Source organism: Nipponia nippon, unplaced genomic scaffold, assembly GCF_047370975.1.
Source record: "Nipponia nippon isolate SJK-2023a ecotype South Korea unplaced genomic scaffold, ASM4737097v1 scaffold_37, whole genome shotgun sequence".
Classification (NCBI taxonomy): domain Eukaryota; kingdom Metazoa; phylum Chordata; class Aves; order Pelecaniformes; family Threskiornithidae; genus Nipponia; species Nipponia nippon.
In genome coordinates this window covers 573,307-592,955 of record NW_028262355.1, presented here as the reverse complement: position 1 = coordinate 592,955, position 19,649 = coordinate 573,307, and the positions used below count along the sequence as shown (strand labels likewise).

The 19,649-nt window shown below is 45.0% G+C and overlaps 1 long non-coding RNA gene across 1 annotated transcript; it reads right to left on the bottom strand.

Annotated features, from left to right (window-relative positions):
- Positions 1 to 4,084: 4,084 nt before the first annotated feature.
- LOC148053773 (uncharacterized) lies at positions 4,085 to 17,638 on the bottom strand. The gene is made up of 3 exons (XR_015707899.1): positions 17,553 to 17,638; positions 5,188 to 5,428; positions 4,085 to 4,194 (listed from the first exon to the last, which is right to left on the bottom strand). It is a non-coding gene; the product is annotated as an uncharacterized LOC148053773 (long non-coding RNA).
- Positions 17,639 to 19,649: the final 2,011 nt, after the last annotated feature.

The window sequence follows — 19,649 nt, the reverse complement described above, 5'->3', positions numbered from 1 at the left end:
ATGCACTTTTATCTTCACTAAATAAACTTTTTGCTGGATGCTGTTGTCCTCATTACCTGGTCATGCATTATAACAACCTCCCTCCTTTTTTCTGGAGCAGGCTTCGGTTCACTCCAGGTGAAGCTGACCCATTATCAATTAAGCACATCGACTAAAATTATCGACTGTTCACAGTTGCTTATATTTCCATTATTATAACGGGGTATTACAGCATAGTGCCATGTGGCACTCCGCAATATGTCACATTTCTTCAAACGACGGTCGCAATCCTGCTAAACGCTATTTATAGCACGGCGTATGCACAGCGCTTACGGCACCAAGCTAGGAAAGATAACTTCCCACGGGTGCAAAGCTGCGGTCGGGCCCTTGACCTCCTGCATCTGATCGCTGCCTCAAAGCGGGGGCTTATCCGAGGTTCCTTCTACACTCAAACCCTCCGTTCTTTGGTGCCTTTGAAAAATAACCTTCCCGTTTCATAGCAAAATGGAGCAGCGCGTTTATTCATGCAGCCACTGGGCATATTGACCGCCTGTTTCTTGCTCTCCATGCGGATCTTTCCACGTACCCTCCGCACAACACAAGGGAGGAAAGTCCAAGTGGAAAGTCCAAGCGTAAAGAGAAAATAACGTACTTTGTCAGGGTTTTCTGTTAGGAAAAAGAAAATCCTGCCCTCTCAAAATGCCTGCCTTTTCCTGCCACGGGCTGTAACCACTCTTCTGGGCACACTTTGATCAACCCTGAGTGCTTCACGGGAGCAGAGGAGCCCAGAGCTTCACGCTAGCACTTAGCGACTGCTAAATATCAACACGCAGATTTTACGTGACCATAATAAGCTCCCCCAGCGCTGAATAAGGAGCTCCTATGCCCACAGACGCTTTTAGATGCCAATAGACCCTGTGGTGAGGTGCACAGGCCACGGGCATTGCAGCACCCACCTTTTATGTGCCTAAATCCTTACTGGATCCAACCCTAAGTACCTGACAAAAGTGCTTCTCATTTTCATTAACGATGAAAGAAATTCTGGAGCACGTAGGGACCCAGCGTGAACGTTACCTTTATCTCAGCCCTATCACCAGAAAACTGCAGTCCCCTACCTTCCTCCTAATAGCATCACGAATCAGTAAATATTTGTACAGCGTTTTAAAAGATGTAAAAACACCACTTTAATGCCAACTATCATCATATCCAAAGATAACCATTTTAACTGCCACATTATTCCTGAAAATTGTTCTTTTTTTTTTACTGTTTTGATTATTGCAGATATTAGAAACTCTTGTTCCTTCAGCAGTTTAAAGTATCTTTTTTTACAGTTGTATCATAATGTAATGCTCAACTATTTTTCCAACTTGATATCATTCTTCATCTCAGCTGGCTTTATTACAGCAATACAGAATGAGACAGAACTGCAACACAAAGTAATTCACCAAAAAATGAGTATACTACCAATGAGGAACAAGTACTGTCTTCACCTCCCAAGCAAAAAAAATGTACACATGATGCAAAGGGACAGAAAGAAAAGTTAAATTTAGGACGCATGACCTTGCAGCAAATCTCTCCTGCCCAGGACATTTTAAAGGGAAGGCATATCCACCCTTTGAAGCGTTTACAACGAGTATAGTTCACGGCACTAGACATAAATGTCTAAAAATAGCATTACAGGTATGACTTCCATCACAAGGTGAATGTAAGTCTAAAATGAATCCAGACATGAAATATTGGAAGTAAATATTCCAAGACAAAAATTCCAATATCTAATATACCGCAGTAATGCTGGCAGTCCCAGGCACGGAGTCTCTATATTAACATGCATGCATTTGCAAGCACCTACGTGGCAAATAATACAAGTCCTGTGCACGTTAGCTGCTCTAGGGTGGTTCTTGTCTAAATCAGTCCCAAATCTACACGGCAAAGATATCACATTTTAGACAGGTGTATTAGAAACTACGGAATCCAAACAATGTGTTATTAAAAAAAAAAAATAAACTCTGTTTACAGCAAACTGAGGAAAGCAACAGAGATTTTTCAGAGTGCTGCATCTTCAAATTGTACGTGCCGACACATCCTTGCTATCGCACAGCCGCCAGCCCATCAAGCCTGCTCATGTCAGCATCGCTTACAGCTCCAACTCCTAAGGCAGCGTTCCGCAGGAGCTTTGGGCCTGTCATGCAGGATCAAATCACTGCTCCAGCCCATCCACCGTCCTTTCTGCAATGGCCAATAGCTGATACTGATAAGGAAAATAATCCTTTTCATGCCATTTCCATAGAGTTGGTATGATCCGCCATGCCTGGAAGGAAGGAAGAACATTTTTTTCCCAGGGGCAGAATTACACCTCCAAAATGTAAGACTTTGATGTACCAATTACACTCTTAACTAGGATAGCTACTACTGTTAGTAATGATCATTAGACTGCTTAATCAGTTCAAACTATGCGGTAATTGTAATTCCTGCTAACGAGCAAGTATCTCGAGAATAGTCCTAATGTCTAAAGCACGCTGAGCCGCTTCAAACTCACAGGGACAGACGAGACGGAGACTTGCGGATAAGGAAATCATTAACGATTCCCCGCGCCACAAGGACAGCTCTTCAGCCTCCACGTGGCACACACGTATCCCAAATCCCGCAATGCCACTTACATAGCAACAACTCGCTTTCTTCCCAAGACCTCCTGCTTTTCCAGAAGCTTCAGTTAAGACAGCAACCGCCAGTGAGATCTCCCTACCTGTTACCCAGCAAAGCACCAGCTCCTTACTCTGCATCCCATTTGCGGGGCTAGATAACGGCCGATGCTGTCTGACATTGGACGCGCTGGGAGATGGAAGACACAACTGGCATCAAGCCGACATGACTCAGGAGATGCTAAATAACCCGAAATCAAGGCAGCCTTTCCTCCTGCCAAGCCCAAGCTAAGGGACCTCCGGGGCAACTAGGTGTAGCTCTCCCCGAGCCGAGCCTCTCCCCAGGGCAGGGAAGGCCCCGAGGAACGACGGCCATCTCCACCCGGGGCTGCTCACTGCCTGCCTCTCTGAGCTGTGCTCGGTGCGCTGCAGAGCTTGGCCACGTGAAGATTTTTCTAAACTGCACGCAGGGTCAGGGAGGACAGCCAGCCTCCGCTGCTTCTACCTAACCTTTACTTTCTCACTTGCGGGAGCAAGACAGCTCTTATTACCACTTTTATTGAGGCTTTCTTCTTCAGTTTTGAGTTTCCTTTGCAAGGTGGTTGGGTTTGGTTTTTTTTTTTTAAAGAAGAATCCTTTAAACTCATACATTCGAGAATGATTTCTCCGTTATTTGTAGATTTAAAAGGGATGGGGAAAAAAAATGAACTATCCAGTCACTCTTTATCCTAGACAATCATAGAATCATTACGGATATAAATTTAACAGAGCCATATCATGTAAAAACACTCAGGTTGTAACCAATTGTGGCTAAAATAAGAGGCTATAGCTCCAGGTCACTTCGAAATAAGAGACAGCTCCGTTCCTGCAGCTTTGCACCAGGGTAACACCGTTGGTGTTGACGGACCTCCCCCTGATTCACAGGGCAGCAATTAAGTCTGAAAGTAAAGCTGTAAATTGGTCCAACATGGGGGAAGTAAAACATAATCTAGTAATAGCATTTGCTTTCACTGCCAAACTTTTGTTGTGACCCATAAAAGTACTTTCAAGGTGCTGCATTTAATTAGAGTTTTATGGCACCTATGAAAAAACATGCTCTAAACACATCTAACATTGACTTTTCCGTTTCCCTCCCCTTCGTTCCTCCTCTCTGTTGCTTTATGGTTCTCTTCTTCCTCCACCTCCTCATCTTTGAAAGACTAAAGTAATCATTCTTATTCGACAAGTAAAAAATGCTGCGATGCATAAGAAAAGGAACTCAAAAACATCTCTGTCAAGAGAGAGACCAAAAGCTCTGTTCTCTAGTTTATTTTCTAGATGTTACGAGAAAATATTACAGTCAGTGTAATAGGCTGGACAACTGCCACAAAGTCTGTCTCTTAGCTGTACTTTTAAAGCTTTGTAAGGTCATTTTATAAAGGAAGAGCACGGAAAAGATTTGAGGAATCAGATCTGACAACAGCGGGCTGGCGTGCGGTCATAAAGGTTAAACCTCCCCTTGTTGACTGAGAAATGTGCCGGCTGGGTGAGGATCGGCCGGGATTCCCAGGGTGACCATGGCGAGAGGGCACTCCAGCTGCAGCAGGGAAAGCAGAAAAGCAGGAAGAAGGTTTAAGCAGTGCAAGAAGGTTTAAGCTAAATAGAAAATGGGAGACAAAAAAAAAAAAATATCTGGGCTGTGGCACCTCGACAGCAGTCTCACTAAATTGTTATACAAAATGACGTACATAGCCTGCCACGCAGCCAGCCTTGGACACGGTGGGGAAGAGGAACCAAGAGCCGTCTTTGTCAAAACACAGCCAAAGGTTCAGCCCAAGTCCCTCAGCGGCGACAACGCCAGGCCAGGCCAGCACCGGGGCAAGCAGGGACTCCCTGCTGAAGGGACACAAGGCACCCCAAAGGCAGTTGGGTTTACAACACCGAGGTGCTATACATCTATGTTGGCTCTTCCTACCCTCTAACTATCACCAATTCAAAGAACCGTGTTCCAAAATAAATATTTTTGGGGTTATTTTCTTGCTTTTTTGACCAGAGGAAAGCAAATCAGTTACAGAGCAAGAGTCTTCAGAGTAAAGGAAGGATTTACAAATCTCTAAGGATTGTGTGTGTGTCTGTGTGTGTGTATGTATATAAAAATATATATAAAACCTTACAGAGCACCATACAGGCTGCTATGAAGAAAGTTAACTCCATCACAGCCAGACTCAGTTCACCATTATATGCTTATATATATGTGTGTGTATATATGTGCATATATACATGTGTGTATATATATTTACTCAGAGCCCCAGAGCCCACAGACAGACCATGGAGAAAGGTAGGCTCTCTAGAAGGTGACTCAGAAGACTATCTTTTCTGACAATCACGTTGCCGGCTGAGGCTTCCGATTTACATGAGTCATATGCCCAAAGTATATGACTATTTAATAAATTTTCCCTTAAACATAACTGTGCTCTTGGGATGCAGCACACAGAGCATCAGTGTGAGCTTGGGCAACTTGATTTTTCATCCCACAACCCACAGATCCATAGGATGACTCCTCAGGAAGGTTCTTCACCCCGCTGCCGACCTGGAGCCAGGAGGGGAGATGCCCGAGCTGAGTGCCACAGGGTGGCCGCAGGGCGCTGCGTCACTGCCTGTGCTCGAACGCCACTGAGCAGCTCTCACGGCATCCCGGGGCGTACAGCGAGAGGAAAACCTCAGCAGGAAAATGGCGTGGGGGCTGAGAAGCCTCCCGGAGCAATAGGCATGGGTTTGCAAGGGAGCCATCTCCACGGCCTTCAGAGAAACAGAGCCTGGTGTGCATCTTCCTGTAATTAAACAAGGGCTAGAAGAAGTGGATTTGATTATAATGAGTCAAATACTTAATATCTTAAGTTGGGTCTTAATAAACCCACTGTGGCTGCCACTCAAACCAGTGAGGGAACCAGCTCAAGCTCCAGTTCACATCCCGTGCAATCTCTCAAACTTCAGTTTTCTTCCAGCTTCCTTTGCACACCCTCCCGTCACGTTGCCACGCCACTGCCTGGTTTTGAATTATTCCCTCTCTAGAAAAACACTGCAAATTCCTTCCTCCACCTTTTCCCTTCACACACACTCGAATGCCTTACTCCCCAGCACGTCCTCCTTCCAACACACCCTGGGAGCAGACTCTAGCGCTGAGATACTTCTGTCGGAAAAGCTTACAGTTTACATCAGAAGTCTCATTTTCGAGCGGAAAAGACAATGAGAACCACTGACAGGCAACGCATCTCTTCTTCTGAGGCACCGTGCCCACCTTACCACTGCTCCCATCTACCTGGAAAGGTGATACAGAGTGACTGCAAATGCACCTCTACGGCTGCCTCTCCGCTTTTCCTTTGCCAAGTCAGTCAACAGCTGAAGCATCACCACAAACACCAGGCACACTGGTGTGAGCTGCAGTTTAATATTTCTCCTGGCAGTTTTACCCTTAGTCAGATACATTATCAAATTCCATCTAGAAATACCTGCTCTTAAATGTATATAAATATCATTTAGCTCAAAGGATCCACAAACACAGACAGGTACAAGCTATAGGTGAAACAGGGCCATCTCTGAGGTAATTGCATCAGCTGCCTTGTGGCACATGACAATTTTGGGAGGAGAAGCGAAGAACAGCAGTGAACATACTGGCTTCTCCCTAAGGAGCAGCATCAGGCACCAAACGGTGTGAAATATTTTCAGCTGGCAGTAAGGGTAAACAAGGTACCAAACTATGAGAGATAATACCAAAATACTTTTTAACTGGAAAAAAGTGAATTTCCAGTTGACTGGCACAAGTTTAAGAGGACAGCACAGTGCTCCTGAGTCAGGTGGGGTTATCGTGGGGCAAGATCCACCTTCATCTCCGCTGCCTGCCAAGGAGACGACAGCAAATCTCTTACTCCCACAGCAGCATCCAAATGGTCAGGAGCACTCCCCATCGGACGTGCAGCAGCTCAGGAACACCTCCAGGTTTGCTGGGAAAGCTCACCAGCTCGGCGACCTCTCTACACAAACCGAGTGCTCATTTAGTAGTTACAGATTTCTGATTCGTTTTTCTGAACCTACACAAGCGACTGAAAGCCATCTCCACTTCTTAGTGTAGTGTTTTGCGAGGGGATGCCAATCCTCCTCCAGAAAATGAAGGAATCTGCATGGCAGGTCACCTCTTTAATGACTACGATACCCACAGATGCATTTTAACAGGCAGGGAAAGATGGGGAGCATTTCCCTGGGAAACTAGTGCCGCTTAGTCCATGCCACTCTTCATGCAGTCCAATACCAACAGGTCCTCTAACATGGGATACTCGGAACATGCTGCCTACGTGCTTTCCCTATCGTAGCCTCACTCAGCCCACCCTCCCCTGCCCTGCTGCCAGGCACATCTGGCATCTCTTGAAGCCAAAACGTGGGCTGTGGGCAAAATCCTGGGAGCACATTATATCTGACCTTTCGGAAGCTGTAATTCTCAAGCTGATCAAGGTAAAAAAACAGTAGTACTTCACACTCCTCCTTACTGATACATGCATATCTTTGTGGGTTGGGGTTTTTTTTTGTTGTTTTCTGTTTCCAAAGCAAAAAAAAAAAGAAAATCAGATTGAGTAAAATATGTAGTGATAAACGCAACTCAAGTTGCCCATGTCTCACACAGTTATTAAGCAATATAAAGAGAGAGAGATGTTTCTAGGATGAAGCACTGTTTATCCCCGGTTGTTACATGTGTTTGAGCTGCAGTGCTCCTGCTTAGAGTATTTTCTCCATTTTTTATTAAATAGCCTGAAGACAGGATTATTAGTTCCCCTCACAGCTTTTATACTATGCTTATGACTACACTAAGTTCCTCACAAATATTATTTAGTTTCACAACAACCAAGGAGGCTAGAGGCTGTTAGCATTTCTGCTTCACCGAGGCAGAGAGATCAGGCTGAAAAATTGACTTTATTTTGGGGTGTTGCCTGAGCTGCCCAAGACATAATTTTTCAAAATACCCCAGTATCACAGACTGCCTTGGCTGTCCGAATCACGGCTCCTGCCAAGTTTAGTTAAAGCTCTTGGAACATGGCACTTCAATTAGATCCTGCCGTCTTAAATCAGGATATGCACCCCAAAAAAGAGAAAATACTCATAAATAAATAAATACTCACATCTCTCTGGCAGGGCCACGGAGGATGGCAGAGCCCCGCTGACAGATGGCCGCCACGCATTGCTCAGGGCCCTTCAGCCCACGCGCAGGGTAGACGGGCACTCGGCGGAGGAAGAACGAGGTGGCCCTGCAGAACCTGGGGGGAGCCAGCCCCACCAAGATTCAGCTTTCTACTTCTGACACATTTCTGCATTTACTACTTATTCAGTGGAGAGAACTGGGCACTTGAAAGGAGTGATTTATTTGACCCTTCCTATATGGTCCTCTGTTATATTAACAAGCTCTCTGCTGACTATAAAGGGACCCTAGGGAACCCTATAGATTTCTGCTGCTAGTCCCACAATCCACACCATAGGTATCCTGTCTAACTAGGTGCCTAGACAATTTATAATCCATCAAAAAAATTCCTCATGTTTTAGGGATGCCTACTTTTCTCCATTATAGTGGGAGACTAAACAGCTAAATTTTAGGGGGTTGGTGGAGTCAGAGGAGACAAAACCTACCTTGCATCCCAGTGCATGCTGGCAAGAAGCCAACTTTGTCTTCCAGAAAACATTTGCTCTGGCACTTTTTTTAGTTTTTTTAACACCTCTTTGTAACTTCACAGTTGTTAAAAATACACTTTGAATGCAATCGCTTAGGATTGGGGAGTCTCATTTGATTCCCCGCACTGCAACACTAACAACTCCATGAAACTGTGTTATCAGCCGAGGTGGATGAGAGGGAAGGCCAAGACGTACCCACGGGGTTTCAGAGGCGCTTATTGCCAGGGGTCGGTAATTCCACATTTGGCAAGAGTGGGTAGGTAGCCTGGCCTGTACTCACCAAAGCTGATGTCTTCAACTCTGGCCCACCTTGATTTTTGGCAACCTACAGTTCCTTGTAACAGAGGTCTCTGCTTTCCCCACCCTTAAACCTCCTCCTTGCTCTCTCCCATTTGATTGCCCACACTATCACACTGGTGTTTCCCCCCCCCCAAAAAAAAATATTCTCAAATGCCTAAATCATTCCTGTTTGAAATAGTCATTAAAAATCCAGTCTGCAACACGTTAGGCTGAAGAGTTTCAGCAATCAGTTGAAGACTGCTGCAATTACACACAATTACAATAAGATTTTGTAAAATGAATGAGTTCAGCTCATGAGCAATCTTAAGCATATGCTGCACAAATAATTCTTCTTCCTGAACTTGCTACCCTAGCATTAAAAAAGAAAGACAAAACCAGCAAAACTTTCCTATCCTGATGATAGTTAAACATTTTCTTGTCTTTTAACTTCTGCAGGTAAAAATATCGTCTGGCAGGGGGAAATCCTTTCCTTTTGCTGTAAGAAAGGTTCATTTCCTCTTGTTCTCAGTTTCCCCGTTCCGCAATGCAAACCTGCGCTGGCCAGCTGGACTGACAGGGATCCGCTGCTGACTGCACATTTACTTTGATCAGTTTAACCAAAACAAGATATGCGATTAAAAAATCGCGGGCCTCGCGTAACATTTGCCGTTGTTAACGCGACGTACGGACTGAATACCACGACATATTTGTTCCCCGTCCTTTGCTGCTTCTGTTAGACTCTTGGGTCTTGCAAGTCCGCGTGGCAGAGGCTGCTACTCCCGGTCAGTGCAGCGATCGGGAGAGGAGGGACTTTCACAGATGGTCTGAAGGCCCGGCTAACAAACGTGGGAGGTAACAGGGTAACTTTGTGATATAAGAAAACAGAAAACCCTAAACCATTTCAGTGCATTGCAATGTATAAAATGCAATTCCCGTAACAGGGAAATTCTCAGAGCAAAGCTGCTCTCTGAAATGATTAATAATTCACTATACGGAGTTCCGGCGTACTCAGCAAGCGAGATCAAGGAGTTCAGCATTAGATAAACATGTTTTGACTGCAGAATGACTATTGTGAACCTACAGGTCAGCCACAACTAGAGCTGGGGGAATACTGCAATGAAATTCCACGAGCGCTTGTTTAGATTTGTAAACAACATCACCTCGGTTATGCTTACACTCCTCTTTGTGAATATTTCTAGGTCGTATTTTCCCCTGGCTTTTTAGGCTTTTAAACAAAACCATGCCATTTTCCATTTTCCTTCCTCCTTCCCACCAAAGAGTTGTATTTTTATTGCTGAATATTCCAGGTTGACACTTCACATTAAAGGTTAATCCTTTCTACTGTTCTGTTCTAGAAGCAGACTACTACACCTGTGGTACAAGTGCAACAGCCCAGCACACAGCACAAGTCGGCCACATCCCTCGAGGACAAACTCCTGCCTTTTGTGACTCCGAGCGTGGATGCACAGAAAAGCCAAGCCAGCTCACAAGTTAGCCTGGCTCCAGCACCTGCCTATACACGTCCTCATCTCTTGCACGAACGCAGCAGAAGCCACCAGCTGGAGAAAGGCACTGCCACCACGGGGACGGCGGCTGGGTTTCACCACCTGTGTGCTGGGACTCCTGACACGCTCAGTGCTCTCCGGCTGCTCGGCCCGCATCTCCCCTCCCAGCTCCTGTGAGGGAAGCAGTGGGGATGATTCTCTAAATCTTGAGGTCTTATTAGGTGAAGAAGAAATCACCCGCTGCAGTCACTGTCAGCGACAAACCATGGTAACTATGGAGGAATTTAAGAGGTGTTTTGACAGGCCAGCGTCTTACCCCAAAATCAACCTCGTACTCAATACCTTATAGGCAGGATGAGACCTCTTTGAAACTACCGAGCATCAGTTTCCCTTCCCTTGAGTTAAGCATAAGAAACAAAGAAGGTGTTTCAAGAAAAAATACGAAATAAAATAAAGCCTGCCAGCACTGCAAGTTCAGAAGGGATTTGCCAAGATTTGCTTTGGTGAGTACAAGGAGAGGGGAAAAAAAAAAAAAAAAAAAAAAAAAGAAAGAGATGCTGCTCAGAGAACAACAAAGGAGCAGGTTCACCTTTCCAGCTGTAGCTGACATCAGAAGAAGGACAAATGCCAAAGGACCTTTGAAGCATTTTTGCGCTTTCCTCGGGCTTGAGCTGGTAGGTTATCAGGTAACGGGGAGAATACACACAAGTGATACCAACTGCTCAAAAATCCCTGATGTACAGGGACATCCCAGTAGAACCTTCTCCCATTTTGTCCCATGCTATCTGCAGATTTAGAGAGAGTATGCTATACCCCAACGGCGTACAAACGAGCTGCAGCTTGGGCACAGCTCCAAAGCAGAGTCTTCTTATTGCTGCATCTGGGTTCTGCTTAGCCTGCAGGATTATTGCAGAGAGCGTGGACAGAGAGCACCAAATCTGTCTGCAGGAGGAAGGGGCATGCTCTTTCCACTACAGGGAGGGAAAGAAAATAGAGCCACGAATAGGAACATACTGAATATTCTGCTTTGAGTTCATCTCCACTGTAGTAGCACTCAATACTTCAGCAGCCAATACTTCAGCACTCAATACTAAAGCAGAGAGTCTTCTTATTATCACTCTCATGTAAACATGGATATTCCCACGTCCAGAAAGAGGAAAGGATTTCTTCGGACACAGGGAGATTAAATAAGCAGGAAGATGTACTTTTATGCTGGAGCGAGTGTCCCACAAGTGGAACTCCCACCCCAGAATGACCATACTTCCACTAAACGTAATACAAAACTTGTTATTCACTCAGTTCCTGAAGAACCTCTTTTTTATTGTATGCCTTTCACAGCTTTTCTTTAGCCCTCACCTTCTTGCCCCTTCACTACACCTTCCCTCCACCTCCCAGCACTCTTCAGGATTTAGGGGTTTTAACCTCTCAAATTTCATTTATGCAACTCTGGACTACTTCAAGCAATAATCAAAACTTGGTACTGAGAATAAAAACTATACAACTAAGGTAAAAACCATATTCTGCAGGTTCTAGAGGTAGCGAGGGAGAGCTATGAGCCATCTGTATTCTTCAGAGCCACATGAAACGTGCTTACGTTGTATTTGTTCGACCAATTCCAGTGGCTTCAGCCTCAATTGTGCCATCACTTAGTTTTTGGGGACTTTTATTTTCCAGCATTTAAATGCCATTGCTCCTTGCAAATTACAAAGGAGGTGCCCTGCCATGAGCATTCTACTTGCTACAATTATTTCGACCTGGCTAAGAGCTTATTTCAAACAATTTTACCACTCAAGTTGTCTCCACCTCATTTCTCATAAGAGCCCTTTCTATTTCTGATGGAAGCCACAACTTCATTCTGCGGTCTCATGTCAATGAGGCTGGAGGTGAAAGCCAACAGGAGCAAAATTAGGTACTGTTTTATTACTAGCATGGGAAGAGACAAAAAGCAGCGCGGCCCCGAGCCATATGGATGCGCCACTTGGGTTCCAGTCAGAGAAGCGATAGCTTTTTGTACGCACCAGACCCCGTTTCTAGCAAAGCAGCTCACTACAGCTTTGCATCCAAACGAGAACACTGCAGCTTTAACTAGCTATTCCCATTTAAAATTATAAATGAGATTAAATGGTCCAAGATGAAGTAATACTGTTATTAGGGAGTGGTTTGAGCGAGCCGAGCTGCAACGCTGGGACAGTGATTGTAGTTTAGCTGTCATTATTTTCAGTTCCCTGGGGATATGCGGACGCATGCACCCGGCTGCATGGACACGTCGGCCTCCATTAACGGCAGAAGCAGCTGGTCCTGGGGTATATATATATGTTTGCTTACGGTGAATTATAGAAAACCGCTGTTTTCAACTTGTAAATTTGAGACCAGTCAACCTTGTGTCATATTTGACAGCAAGAAGCATCTGCCGCAGGGCCAATCAATTGCATATACTTACTCCGCATTAAAACAAAACCTACAGAGGCTCACCCTTCAGTAAGGAAGGAAATCCTTACAAGCTAAAACTAGGTGGTGACTTTGATGTAGTACCCACAGCCGATCAGACAGCTTGTTTAAAAATTGCTTCTCTCTGTTTCTTTGTGGCGAGCCTAACCTCTCTCGCTCACAGGCATGCAATACTATGGGAGGAAGCATTAAAGAATGAACATCTAATATCACCACAGTTTTTGTAAAACCCTTTTCCCAGGAGACTTCAGATCAGATGCGCTATTCGAGTTTCACTGAGGCTGCAGCTTTCTTTCCCTAATTTTCCAGCTGGGTTAACTAGGCAGGAGGAGGTCAAGTACTTTACAGAAAAAAAAAAAAAAAAATTAAAAACTATCACACACAGTGTCAGAGCCACAATCAAAAGCGAGGATCCTCCAAACACCTGCTCTTTTGCTGTCACCATGCTATGTGTTTCCCAGGTTTTATTTGCCTTCTATTACTCATAAGGCTGATTATATTTCTGTTTATTAGTGCTCAGTAATGGTTTTCTCACTTTTCCACTAGCACTGAAGTGGCATTTGGCATGCAAATCTCATGATTCTTACATTGTCTTTATCCAACTAGGAAAAAAATAAAAATAAAAAAGAGCAGAAGTTTTCCACATCAACCTCGCAGAGTAGTAAGCAACTACATACCCTGCACAGCTGCAGAGAATCACATCTTACAAGACTATTCCTTCCAGATCAGGCTGAAATATGAAAGCAGAGAAAGCAGTGCCCTTCAGATATGTTCTCATAGCAAAAAAAAATAAATGATAAAAACCACCAGCAACACTACTCATTTGATTCATTCTTTAAACAATAACAGCACTGTGCTGTGCCCAGAGAAGTAACGAACTGAAAACATATCTAGTCCTGATTAGTATCAACTATTCGTATTTAAGTAAAGACAAATAAAACGCTAACCACTGCCCAGTACCGTAGCTTTGCCATCTACCTGCGAGCACCGTTCATCACTTGCACCCTGTCTCACGGCTCATTTTAACAATAATTGCTTATCAGGCTGAATGCAATCAGCAGAAGGCCCAATAACGAGGAGCGACCACAATAATAGTACAATGAATTGGGTTTAAATAAGGCCTTTAGTTTCAAAGGAACCCCCTCATTTCCCCCCAGGCACTTCAACGCCAAGCCAGACCGCCGCTCGCACCACACTGACGAGCCCTCAAAATCGTCCCCATCGCTGGGTTTGCACTTTGCAAAGAAATTTGTCATTGGGAACCTTCTAATTTGCAACAGCAGCCCTGCCTTCCCTGGGTTTCCTCATACAGGGTTGCAGCTGAAGGCCAGCTGGGCACAGAGCAGAATTGGGTGGCACGACGCTAGCACAGATGAGGCACAGGCAGCCTGGCCTGGGGCCTGCAGGGACGAGGCCCTAGGGATTCACCGGCACCAAATACAGTTTATCATCCACACAAAGCAGTTTTTTTTTTTCTTTTCTTCTTCCCGTAGAATTAGTCTCGTGCCAATCCACTACTGCTGAAACCAGCGGATGGCTGGCACCCAAGGAGGGGCCACGCCTGGACATCACCACCCAGAGGATGAGCTAAAAGACCGCTGTGCGCACAATGTGTCACGCCAAGGCTCAAATCGGTCCAAGGGGCCTCAGCGAGCGCTTCCTGACCCCAAAGCAGCATCCCCTACTCCAGCACCCCTCTGCCCTCCCAGGGGCTTCCCACAGGGAACGCCCCCATGTCCCAGCTGCCACAGCTCCTCCTGCCTGTCTGGAAGGGCCAATTCCCCATTTCTGTGCATGGGCTGTTGTTACACAGTGAGCCCCTAACAGGATCACAAGCCCCCCACAACACCACATGCCAGCTCATCACTTTTTACTGCATTATTCCTTCTTTGTCTAATGAAACATCTTTGCTTTTTAACATATGATTTTATATGGCAACTGCTACAACATCTCCAAGTCTAAAAAGAACGTTGCAAGAACAGCACATGCTACACCGAACACAAAAGAGTGCAGGAAAAGAGCATCTGCCACCCTAACAACGGCTTTAAATCCTCCTTCCCTTATTTCTCTAGGTGCCCATATGTGACACAGCAGTAAAGCAATACCATGGTGAAGAACTTGGCTTCAAAGCCCAGACTCTGTCCTAACAAACTCCACAAGAACCCACCTGAGATAGCTTTCCACTGGCTTCTCTCAGCTCATGTCATGCTCTCTTCCTGCTTCATTGTTTCAGATGTTCCCATTTTAATAAAATGCACATAGGAAGTAATTCAGAGGAAAAAAAAAAAAAAAAAAACAGAGAGGGAGAAAAAACATACACTAAGATTTCTCTTGACAGGTCTCCAAACCATGAGATACGCAGATATCTAAGTTGTTTCTGCTTGCAAAGCTTGACACGCAGGGCACACCTGCAACGCAGAAATCCCGCTTGCTCTCCTTCACAGCCTTCCTGAAAATCCAACCCAGGAATACTTGCAAAAGCTTAGCCCAGGTACCCTTGGCTGAGGGCCATTTGGGAACTTTAGCATTATTTTTGGTACTAAGGATTGCGGAGGTCCCGGTTACAACTGGGGGCACGCAAAAACCCACACTTAAAACCATATTCAACACTATTGAGACACAGCCTCTATTCAGAGATTCAAATATCTCCCTCGCTTCATAACCAGCAGCCGCCCTTCTCTGAAAGCCAGCAATAGTGCTCAGAAATTACAAAAGAGATTGCTGTAAATGCTTAAAGGCGACTCGCAAAGTGCTAGGAGCGCGCAAGTATAGAATAAACGCTTACGTTTACCAGTACTAATCTTATTGCACTGTGAATATATTTGTGTTACACAGCGCTTAAAAACGACAGCGGTTCTTACTTCTTCATTATATCACAGCAGCAAGGTAATGAATCCATTACGGTATTATTATTTGGAAGACAAGTAATTGGCCATGCCAGCCTACACTCTGCTATTTGAAGCTATCAAGTGTGAACTTTTTTATGGTGCTTTGACATTTAACAATATGCAACGTTTTCATTTATTTTTTAAAAGGCTATAAAAATACAAAGTGTAAGAAATTGTGGCCTCAACTGTTGATTTGAATAATCTATCCTGAACTTGATATTGAATTCCTCCCTCAAAAGATACATTAGAGACAATCAAAGGCTGTACTAGTAAATTCAGTTGTTAACCTTGGGGGAAGATACATGACCTCACATCAATTCTGTAGTGTTATTCTGAAAGACAGTAAAAAGATAAAACATAAAATACCATGTGGATTTAACTTTCAATACAATCTGAGTTTACACTTGTATAGTCATGGGTTCTTCCCAACAGCAACAGATCCAGTATTCTGATAAAGTTATCTTGCAGAAAACATAATGTAATATACCACATAACTTTTTTAGACTTTAAAGCACATACCCCTCCCTGGTCTCCTTTATTTTTCCATGCATCTGAGAGCTCTAGCCAAGAGAAACACTACATTTACACAGTAAACACATCGTCCGAGACGGAGCAGATTCCCCTTGCTGTGCTCTCCGGTGGATCTTCTCTTCAGTTTACGCCAGCCAGCGAGCTTTCAGCCCACAAGCATTCATGTTTACTCCTAACACACACCCCACCTAGCACAGGCGTGCTGAAACCACACCTGAAAAACAACGATCCCCTGGTAAAAGCAGCCCAACCACCAGCTTTAAGAAATTCAGATTCAAATCCCTGTGCCACCAGAGGTTTTCGGTCAGACATTGAGTAAGGTGCAGCTTTGTTGGCCAAGACTGCCCCAAGAGACAACATATTTTTGTTGGAAGTATTTTTAAGAGGCTGCATTTTTTGCAGGAAGCGCTCATTAGGGTTGCAACAAACAGACAGCTTATCTGGCAGTTAGCCAAAATGAATTTGGTTTTTACTTGCTAAAATATTTTTGAAATCAACATAAGTTATTAATCTGAAAGCTTTTCTTTTTTAATAAAAGCAAAGGAAACTTCAAAACATACCTTTAAAAACCTCATTTGAAGTCTTTTCTTTAGGAAGATGCTCAGTTTGGACAAAATTAACATTTCCCTTTCTTTAATGAAATAAATGCAAGTTTCTAAAACCTTTCTGTTTGGTCATATTTGAATTCTTGCAAAATACATTTTAGCCAGGACCTATCACAAGATGTTGCACTGAGTTTTCCCTTTTGGGCCCCCCCACATTAGCGGGTCATTTCACTGAGTTTTAGCCTCTGTTACTGAGTTCCTCACCTGCAGAGTGGAGTTACGAGCTTCTCAGCCTCACAGCTTTTAACATCACAATGTCAGAAGGCCCCAAAATATTTGAGTTTTACAGTATCCAAAATAGATACTTTAAATCCTGTTTCAGGGTTCAGAAGGAGCCTTTAAAACCCGAAACACAGAACAACTCAGTAAAAGCAATAACGAGCCTAACCAGTGTATTTCCATCAAAATATTTTCATACACACACATAAACATAATATAGAGACAAGCATTTTCCTCACTGAAAAACCATGCTATTTCCCTGTGTCAGATTCCTTATTTTGCTTGTAATAAGCTTGCTTATTTACTAGTCTCAAAACATTTCAGTTGCATATGCTTATCTTGCACTCATCAGTATGTCCACTGAAGGCAAAAAAAAAAAAAAAAAAACCAAAACACCAAAGCTTTCCCTAGGCAAAGTTACACCAGTTTAAATAAAAGGCCACGATTTGTTTTAGCAGAGTTTCATGCACATGTTATTCACCAAACCCCCAAAAGCAATACCAGCCTACCTGCCTGGTTTTAAAGACCAAAACGCTGAATTATAATTATTTTTTTTTCAGTAATGACACAGCACTGGGCCTTCCCCAGAGGCCTCCATTGCCCACACACACACTCACCCCCACAAGCTCAGCCCCAGCACACCCCCAAAGCACTAGGTTCCAACACCATTTCCCAGAAAAACATTAGGAAAAAAGGGCATAAACAAAAAAAAAAATAAAAATACAGCTCTCCAGAGAGCAGCGAGGGCCTCCGCCGAGGCACAGTTACCTGCAGCAAAGCCCCATGGCGGCAGCAGGCCCACGGCCACCCTTTGTGATTGAAATGAAGGCCGAGGCCTCCCGCCGGGCCTCCCCCCTCCCAAGCCGGCCTTGATGAGGAGCACACGGCCCCGCTTTTATGAACACCTGTGTCTAAATCCCACAAATAATTAGCTTAGCCTCCCTGTTTCCCTCCAATAATGGTGTAATTTGCCATGCCTTTCAGCCCCGGGACAGCTGGTGCTATTGAAAATCACCTCAGGATTAGGCCGCAACTCCCGGCCTCCCTCTTCGGGGGCTTCTCACATCTCCATGGCAACACACTTAGGCTGCAAATTATCACCTCTAATAATAACGGGGAAAGTCTATCTTATTTTATTCCGGTTATATCCATAATAAAAGACAACACGTGAAAATTGAATGGAGGTTTCAAAGCTGGGAAAGATTCTTGCCTGGGCCGGGAAGGAGCGGAGCGAGCAGATGGGATGGCCTCTGGGGTGCGGCGGGGGGGCTTGGGGCTGGCATTTTGGTGGGGTTTTGCTTCTACCTGGGTCCAGCTCTGTTTGATGTCGGAAAACAGCCCTGCAACCCCACGGCAGGGCCCGTGGAGGTGGTCACCCCCAGCAGCGCCATGACACGGGAGAAATGGTGGGGACCTCTGCCATGGAGAGCTGTGCAGGCAGGCTCCCCCCATAAAACCCTCGAACATGGCCCCAGGGCTCCCCAGCGCATCACTGGGCATTTGGGGCCGCGCTGATGAAGGGCACTGTGTGACAAATGCTTAGCTGTAACACCCAGGGAGTGTCCTCCTCAAAGGAGTGAGAGGCCGATCTCCCCCTGTCCCTCCTGGGAATGAAGAAAATGGAGGTGGGCAAGTCCCACAGTGGCCTGAGGGAAAGTTAAGTTTTGCCTGAAAATGCCATCTTTCACCCCTTGGCGTGACACTGCAGGCAAGAAGACGGGGAGGATCCGTGCCAAGGCCACCGCGATGAAGGGTCCCCCTCTCCGCTGCCTGCTGGCACTCACTCCTTTCTTCTTTTAAATGTTTGGGTTTTTAATGGACTCTGGTTAGTCACAAATATTGATAGGAACGTTGACTTCATGGCCACACTTGAAACAAGACATCTACAGACAGGAGAAAACCCTAATTTTTTCACCTTCTCTTTTCAGAGACAGCTCTGCATCCCCTAAACATCAATTATAAACCTACCATGGGCAGAGGGATGCCTCTTCCAGCCGAAGGGAATTCGTTCCCAAATATCAACCTGGGGGAAATTCAACACTCTCAGCTTCCTACATTAGTGCAATTGGCAGCACTGGACAGTGTACTCCTTCCTTATTTGTGAAAAGGCCCAGAGTAATAATAAAAACCTAGGAAATAAACAAATATATATATAGCGTTATATTAAAATATTTCCTGAGCAGAATTTCATCTGCACTTGAAGTGTGTTGTTAAAGCCAAGAAAACAGAGGGGATAAAAATGTAACTTTTTACCTTCCTTTGACCTAATAAACTGGGCAGGACTCTGAGGCAAGTCTAATGCAATCTGTGATTGCTCTGAATTACATCAGGTTCTTGCAATTTAGGAAACGAAGGGCGGTCAGAGCTCAGAGCCTTCTGTGCATTGGAATAGCCACCATGTGATGGGGAGAGTGTTCCTGGGGTTTCAGCCTGCCTGTGCATGGGCAAGCTGCCCTGGTTTGATCAGCCACCTTTGACTACCACATGCTGGAAGGAAGGAGCCTTGTTGAAAAATCCTGCAGAAGATATCTGAGTGGCTTTTCCTCCTGAGCTAGTGCTCTCCCAGCAACAGCCCTGTGCTGTGCTGGGAGGAGAACCATTTTGTTTTTCCTCCCTGTATCTGCTTCCTACCTTTAATTTTCAGACAGGGGCCTGCCCTGTGGCTTCTTGTTTAGAGCCCTGTTTGCTAACACAGCAAGAACCCCTTCAAAGTTCACACCATGTTTTTATTAGGAGGTGCAAAAAGACTTGGGGTTGCAGGGGAGGAGGGAAGCATGAGGGGCATGCAGAGATGAGTGATCAAAACAAATCCCTTGGTCAGATGCTGCTCTCAGAAGGACAAGGCCCAGGACGGGCAAACGGCAG